The sequence below is a fragment of the Benincasa hispida genome, chromosome 9 (genome assembly GCF_027475165.1).
Source record: "Benincasa hispida cultivar pf3 chromosome 9, pf3_genome.v1.1, whole genome shotgun sequence".
Classification (NCBI taxonomy): domain Eukaryota; kingdom Viridiplantae; phylum Streptophyta; class Magnoliopsida; order Cucurbitales; family Cucurbitaceae; genus Benincasa; species Benincasa hispida.
The window spans coordinates 72,905,670-72,914,260 of record NC_143486.1 but is presented as its reverse complement, the minus strand read 5'-3'; positions in this window follow the sequence as shown (position 1 = coordinate 72,914,260).

Genomic DNA, 8,591 nt, shown 5'->3' with positions numbered 1-8,591 from the left:
GATTCTTCCGAGTGAAAAATCGACTTAATTTTGGAAAATAACTTTCCTTTTATCTCACAGCTACCATAAAATTTCCAATAACCTCCCACTCAATACGGTTATCAAAGAAAAAGAATAATTAATTATCATATAACTAATATGTTATAAATAAATATAATAACCAACTTATCATATTATATTTATAACCTATAGTTTTAATATTTCATCATATGAAACATATAAACCATAGTTCTTTTTCTATTTTATGGTATTTAATATAAATCATATTTATATTAATTGCTCCAATGATAATGTATCAAATACATTATATCAATTATATCACATATAATTGAATTTTCTCTTATTAATTTGAATACTTCAAATTAACCAAAAATCTAATTCTCAACTTGAACCCATTGAACTACCAAGGGGACCTAATGGACCTGTAGCTTGAAGCTCCAACGATACGTGAATAACTGATTAAACTCTTTAATCACGAGATCCACCATTCGTTAACTGTTGGTCACTCCGCTAAAGTCGACAACTGCACTTTTCACACTACAGATATATTTCTATGTCTATATGACCAATCAATAGTGCGGTGACCCTTCACAAACCGCTCGTAAGTACAACTGAGCCAATTCACCGTTTTGCCCCGTATAGTTACATCTAACTTCTTAAGTACCACTGATTTTTTTAATGAACAATACTAAGTCCTCTTGGGCTAGGAGAGGGTGTGGCCACTATGTTCAAGACCCGAAATCAGCCCTTAAGGGAGAAATTTGTCTACTTACCCCTGCTTTGAGGAATGAGTGAATTTCATCTTGTATAGCTGAGTTCCCAGCTTCCCAATCAAACAAATTTCTAAAATGGTAGGCTTGTTGAGTTGGTAATCTGGCCACTCTCACCCATACAAATCAAAGGACCATCCTCATAGGCAGGAGTTTCCAACTCACTCAGGATTAAGGTCATGTCACATATGGTCATTCTAGTGAAATGTAAGTTTCAATTATCAACGATGTTATATAGAGAGACTAATCATTTCGTTGCCCGGTCTTATACAAACTTTTTGTATAGGATATCCCGCTCGCATGTCTCCACATGAATGGTCAAGATCAAACCATTTGTAGCACTTTACAACACTTGTAACATCTACAAAGCGGGTCGTATCCGTAGTGTCATTAGAATAAGGTATCCCTCCTTTATCCATCTACTACAGACCATTTAGGTTATTACTTAAGGCATGATCTACTTGTATGTCTCCACATACATGCTTAAGTTACATGAAATAACCACGGATCTTAGTATATTGGATTTTAGTAAATGCTTATAAAATAACATTTATTTCATTAATAACAATATGTTCACAAAATGTTTATAAACTATAAGACCACGGGGAGAATTAGGACACCAATCCTAACAATTCATATAACTAATATTTGAATCATATTCAAATATTTATTTCTCTCATTAAACTTTATATTACAATGTATCATATACATTATATTAGTTGTATCTCATACAATTAATTTTCTTTAATTAATTTGAACAATTCAAATCGATCCAAAATTAATTTGATTCTCGTTAATCCTTGTTGAGCTAATAGGGACACCTTATAGACCTACAGATTGAAGCTCTAATGATAAGATATTAGTTAATTAAACTCTTTAATTAAATTAATCTTCATTTACTAATAGCCAATCACTCCATTAAAGACATCGTTGTACTCTTCGCATTGTAGATATATTTCAGTGTCCATTGGATATAACTAATCAACAATTTGTTGACCCTTCAAAAATTACTCGTAAGTACAGTTGGGTCAAAATTATCATTTTACCCTGTAGTTACATCTAACTCCTTAAGTACCACTAATCCCTCTAATGAACAATTAGTCATAGTTATAACTGAACCTTTTTTGGGTCAAAAGAGGGTGTGGCGCCACATTGTTCAAGACCTAGAATCAGTCCTTAAGGGAACAATTTATCTACTAACTCTAACAATTGGGATTGAGCGAATTCTTTCTTGTATATATGTGTCCCCACTCCCCAATCAGATGAATCCCCAAATTGGTGTGCATATTGAGTCGGCGGATCTGGTCACTCTCACCCATGCAGATCAAAGAACCGCCCTCATAGGCAGGAGTTCATAACTCAGTCAGGATTAAAGTCAAGCCTGTTGGATCTTATGTCCTAAAACTCGTAGTTTGTAAATTAATAAACATATTCTGTTTTGTTTTTTGATAAAATTGTTATTGAAATTATAATCTTGAATCTAATAAACTAAGGTCCTAAAACTATTTAATGTAGTTTGAACTTTATGTAGTGACATAAATGTGGATCAAGTTCAAATATATAGCCAAAATGGTCTATAGTATATGAATAAGGATGAACGCCTTGTTCTAGGGACACTATGGATGCGGCCCACTTTGTAGTTAGTACAAACGATGTGATCCTGAATCGTTCATATAGAGATATGTGAGTGGGGGCATCTTATGCAATGAGTTTGCATAAGACTGAACAATGAAATAGTCACTTTTTACGTTCTAAATGTCGTTTTATGTATAAAACTGACTATTTCATCAATTGATGACCTAGGTAACTTAATCTTAATCCTAAGCTAACTATGAAATCCTGTTCACTCGAAATTATCCTTAAATCTGCATAGGTGAGGGCAGCTCATTATCGCTGGCCCAATAAACCTCCTATTTCAGGGGTAAGATCAGGTGGATAGCTGGGAATATAGGGTGCAAGACGGAATTCACTCCTACCCATTATAGGGATAGTAGATAGGTTGTTGCCTTTAGTACTGAATCCAGGTCTTGAACAAGGGGGCCCACCCTCTCCTTGGCCCGAGAGGGATTCGGTTTATAGGTTTGACCTTAAACTAATTGTTCATTAGAGGATCAGTGGAACTTAAGGAATAAGATGTAGTCTCGGGGGTAAAACGGTTTTTATGACCCAGCCGAGATTACGAACAACCTGTGAAGAATTATCTTACTAATCATGGTTATATCAAATGGACACAAATATATCTATAGTGAGGGGAGTGCAGCTACGGGACTATAGTGGAATGACCCGTTAGTTAATGAATGTTGATTAGCTCCGTCTAAAGGGTTTAGCCAGCTAATCTCGGATCGTTGGAGCCCATGATCTATAGGTTCATTAGGTTCCCCTACTAACTCATATGGAATAAACTTAGAACAGTATGATAGAATGATTCGAATTGTTCGAATTAGGTGAAAAGAGTGAAACCGACAAGTATATGGGATATAGTGGTTGGTTTTTGAGTTCAGAGATATAGCTTTAATATTTAAATGTGATTTAAATATCAAGAATATGAATACGTTCATATTTGGTAGCTCGGAAATAATGAAAATAGTCAAAGATATAAAAAGTCAAAAAGTTGACTTTTGACTTTGAAAAGTCAAACTTTAACCGACCTTATATTCAAATATGATTTGAATTTCCAGAAAATGAATGTGAATTCATGCTCGGGAGATCAAATTAGTCAACATAGAAAAAATCATAAAAAGCCAAAATGTTTACTTTTAGGTCAAAGTTTGACTTTGACAAAATGACTATTTTGCCCTTTGACTAAAGTTAGTGGAAAAATCCAAACTTTTGTTGGATAAATCCACTAACAAAATAGTGGGCTAGGTGTTGGCTTTCAGTGGAGACATTAAGCCCACTTAGATAGTGGATTCTAGGTGTTGGATTTTTATGAAGTTCTTTCATGCAATTTTGCATGGCCATTTTCTATAAATATGGGCTTTTGAATTTGGATTTAAAACTTTTGCCCATTTTGCCAATTTTAGTTTTAAAATTTGGGTGGGAAAAATCACAATTTTGGAGAAAAATTTTCAACCCAAAGTTCCATTTCTTTTTCCATCTCTTTCTCTCTCTCGGGTTCTTCATTCATCGAGTCCGGAAACCTAGTTCTAAGTCCAGAGGATAGTAGATCAACTCTAGTGGTGGTCCAGAAGAGTTTGGATCGAGATTCAGCAAGGAAAAGCGATTTTCGGGAGCTTCAAAGGTAATTTTTAATTTACTGTTTTTTCCTTCAATTGCATGTTTTTCCTTTAAATTAAAAGTAATTAGAGTGTAATTAGATCCTTTTTCCGCTGCGTATGTTTCGTGTTCCATCAAAGCCACCTATGGTCATTCTGGTGAAATGTAAGTCACTTCTAGTAACGACGTTATATAAGGAGACTAATCATTTTGTGGTCCGGTCTTATACAAACTATTTGTATAAGATACCCCCAATCACATGTCTCCATATGAGTGATCAGGATCAGATTATTTGTAACACTTTACAACAATTATAACAATTACAAAGCTGGCAGTATCCGTGGTATCACAAGGATAAGGTTACCAGCCTTATCCATCTACTACAAATTTGTTAGGTTATTACTTAAACATGATCCACATGTATGTCATCACATAGATGTCTAAGCTATATTGAATATCCTTGGATCTTAGTTTATTAGTTTTTTGTTAATGCAACTAAATATCAAATAAAATAACACTTATTTTATTAAATAAATAATCTGTTTATACAAATAAAGTTTACAAACTATAAGATCACGAGATTTAAGGCATCAACCCCAACACTTATAGTTTAGGAAAATTTTCACAGATAGAAAAAATGTCAAACTATTTACAGAAATAGCAAAAAAAAAACTAATAGACACTGATAGACTTCATCAGTGATAGGCTTGTATAAGTTGTTATCACTATATTATCAATGATAGACTTCTATCAGTTTCTATCACTGATAGACATTGATAGACTTCTATCAACTTCTATCAATGATAAACTTGTATCAATTTTTATCACTGAGAGTATTAATGATAGAATTCTATCAGTTTCTGTTATTGATAGACATTGATAGATTTCTATCAGCATCTATTAGTGATAGACTTGTATCAGTTTATATCACTGATAGATGTTGATAGACGTTGATAATAATATCTATCATGAAGGGAATTGAATCCCATGAAAGTGTGTGATCGCGGAGCAATTTCAAAGTCGGTTTTATAGAAAACAAAAATAGTAAACAATTTACACAAAAACAGAGGATAAACATCAAATTTAAGCAGACTATTAAAGAAGTAAGGGGAAAAAGGATCTCATCTTTGTTGAATCTGGAACTTCATGTATTTTCTCTCGCTTTTCTCACGAACGCCTCTTCAACGAACATGGACACCATCATAAGAGTAACCTTGTTATTATCTAGGATTCCAAGGGTTAGGTGTGTGGTCTCTAACACTTGGGAAAGGAGGAGAGAGAGATTTTGTTGAGAGAATAGACAGGAATTTTGGTGTCGAGGCTAGTTTTCTTTTCGGTTTTCACAAATGAAACCCCTTGTCCTAAATAGGCTATAAAGATGTATTATATGGAGAAGGGTTACCTCTTCTCCAAGTTTTTCCTTTTCCACCTTCAAAGCTAATTAATTAAATAACTATTATTTAATTAATTGGCATACAAATTAAATAATCATATATTAAATCTAATTTTATATATAGTTAATTAATAACATATAAATATCACATATTTATATGCATATACCTTTCTAACCTTATAATTCTACATGAATCAAATTTACAAGAATTTAATATTCAAATCTCATTCAAATATTTCTCTCTTGCATAATTTGGATTATAGATTACATCTATAATTAACCACATTATATATTAGTCATATTAATATAAAATTCCTTCAAGTGATTTGAACAATTCAAATCATTCCTCATTACTATTCTTTAGCGAGTTAACAAGGGGACTTTATGGACCTACATATTAGAAGCTCCAATTATATGAGATTAATTAATTAAACTCTTTAATTAAATTAATCAATGTTCATTAACTACCGACCACTCCAATAAAGACCGATAGCGACATTCTTCGCACTACAGATATATTTTATATTCACAGTTATAACCAATCAACATTGAGTCGACCCTTCACAGATCGCTTATAACTACAACTTGGTCAAATTACCGGCCCGGCTGTCGAATAGTTGCCTAAGCCGGTCTCTCAATCATTAGCATCGCATAAAAACATTCCTCCTAGAGTAGCTGTTACCATTTCTACTTCTCAAAAAAAGAATACCAAGACCAACCTTGAAGTTTGATGTAACCTATACCTTTTCTGTACGACATAGTTACATCTAACTTCTTAAGTACTACTAATTCCTCTAATAAACAAACAGTTTAAAATTCAACTATAAACTAACACCTCTCGGTCTAGTGAGAGGTTGAGACCTCATTATTCAAGACCTGGAATCAACTATTAAGGGAGCAATTTATCTACTTTCCATAAGTTCGGGAATGACTGAATTCCATCTTGTATAGTTGTGTTCCCAGTTCCTACTCGGACAAATCTCCAAAATGGTAAGCTTGTTGAGTCAGTTAACGTATCCACTCTTACCCATAAAGATCAAAGGATTGACCTCATATAAAAGGGTTCACAACTCACTTAAGATTAAGATCATGTCACCTATGGTCATCCTAGTGAAATATAAGCCTATTCAGTGACGGTATTATATAGAGAGACTATTAATTTCGTGGTTCGGTCTTATACAAACTCTTTGTATAGAATACCCTTGTTCACATATCTTCACATGAATGATTAGGATTAGAACATTTGTAGTACTTTACAATAATTGAAACAACTATAAAGTGGGTCGTGTTGTAGTCTCATCAGGATAAAGTACCCAACCTTATCCATTTACTAGAGACCATTTAGGTTATTACTTAACATGATCCACCTGTATGTCAACCACATACATGTTTTAAGTTATTTAAAATAATCTTGGATCTTAGTTTATTGAGTTGAACTAATGCAGTCAAAATGTTAATAAAATACTTCTTATTTTATTAAATATGTGGTTTGTTTTTACAAATTACAAGATATATAAGATTTAGGACACCAAATCCAATATATCACAACTATCTAAAAACAACAAAACTCAAATCTAGCATCCAACATCATGGATAAGTCAATTTTAACACCAAAACTTAATGGGTGTTCAAGAACCAAACAAAATTAGCCCAAAACACCTAAAATCTTACCCCCTAACGGCCAAAATCCGAAGAACTCTAGCACTGGTGGCAACAAAACAGCGACGACAAGGATTGAGCTACACGGATCTAAGAGTTAGAGGAAGAGAGAGTGAATCGGGTAGAGAAAGAAATTAGCTCATCTTCGGCAACGTACAACTAGATCTGCGGTGTAGACCCAAATGACAGTGGATCGAAGATTGGCCATGAGTGTGATGGTTGGCGGACATTAGAGTGCATGGGCTAAAGAGAGAGGCATAGATCAGATCGAAGAAAAAGAAGAAAGTGCATAGGTTAAAGAGAGAGAGACTCTGTTACGAGATCCGAATTATTTATTTATGCACATAGACACTTGAATACTAGTATGAGATGGTATGTGCTTCCATGGTTATATTTGATCTGATGATGTTGAGGTATACATGTATGTTGTAGAACCACGATGTTGAGGTATATGTATATGTTGTAGAGCCATGATGTTGAGGTTTATATGTATGTCATAGATTCCTACAGTGATGATTATGATGTTGAGATTGTGCAAATGTCCTTACTGATTAGTCAAATGCCCACTAGATTTTGTGTTTCCTTTGGGATTCACCGGTTTGTGTTTCCTTTGGGATTCACCAGTTTGTGTTTCCTTCGGGATTCACCAGTTTGTGTTTCCTTCGGGATTCACCAGTTTGTGTTTCCTTCGGGATTCACCAGTTTGTGTTTCCTTCGAGACTCACCAGTTTGTGATTCCTTCGGGATTCACCAAAGGTAGTGGTCATACTTAATTATAGTAGGATAGGACTCAGTCTCCTTCTTGTTTCATACGTATATTTGTCCCATGAGGACTAAAACAGTTTATATGTTTCACCAGAGGTGGGTATCTAGAGGATATAGATGCCCAGCCTAACCCCAGTAGTAGAGTTACTTACTAAGTATTTTATACTCGTTCTTTCTCATGTTGTTGTTTCAGGTAAGGGTAGAGATGCACCGGCGATGGACAAGCGAAATTCGTGATCGAGCCACTAGGACTAGTTTTTACGCTTCCGCATCATGAGATTTAGAGTTCTTTTCATGTTTCTCTTAATTTTTAGTTTTGATGTTTAAAACTTACTTTTAAGGATCGTTTTTTAGACTTATTTATTGTCCTTTATGATTTCTGGGTACCCTACTATTGTTTTAATATTTGAATTTAATGAAAGTCTTTTGAACTTACCTTATTTAATTAGCATTTATTTTTGCATAACAGAGTGTCATTTTGAGTTCCATGCATGCATGTATTGAGTAAAAATTTGTAGTATAGAAGAATAAAGTAGGGCTTTGTTATGAATTTTCAAGGATAAAAAGAAATTGCGATGTTAAGTAATGTGCCTAGGTGAAGCATTCGGAGTAACCAATCTACGCAAAATTTAGGATAGGAATTGAGCATTATTGCCTTAGTAGAAGATATGCTTGGGGATAAGCATATATCTAAATTTGAGGGTGTGATAACTTGTAGAAATACAAGTAATTTATACTGTTTTATTTAGATATTGCGGCCAAAAGAGAGGAAAGTTGCGTCAATTGTA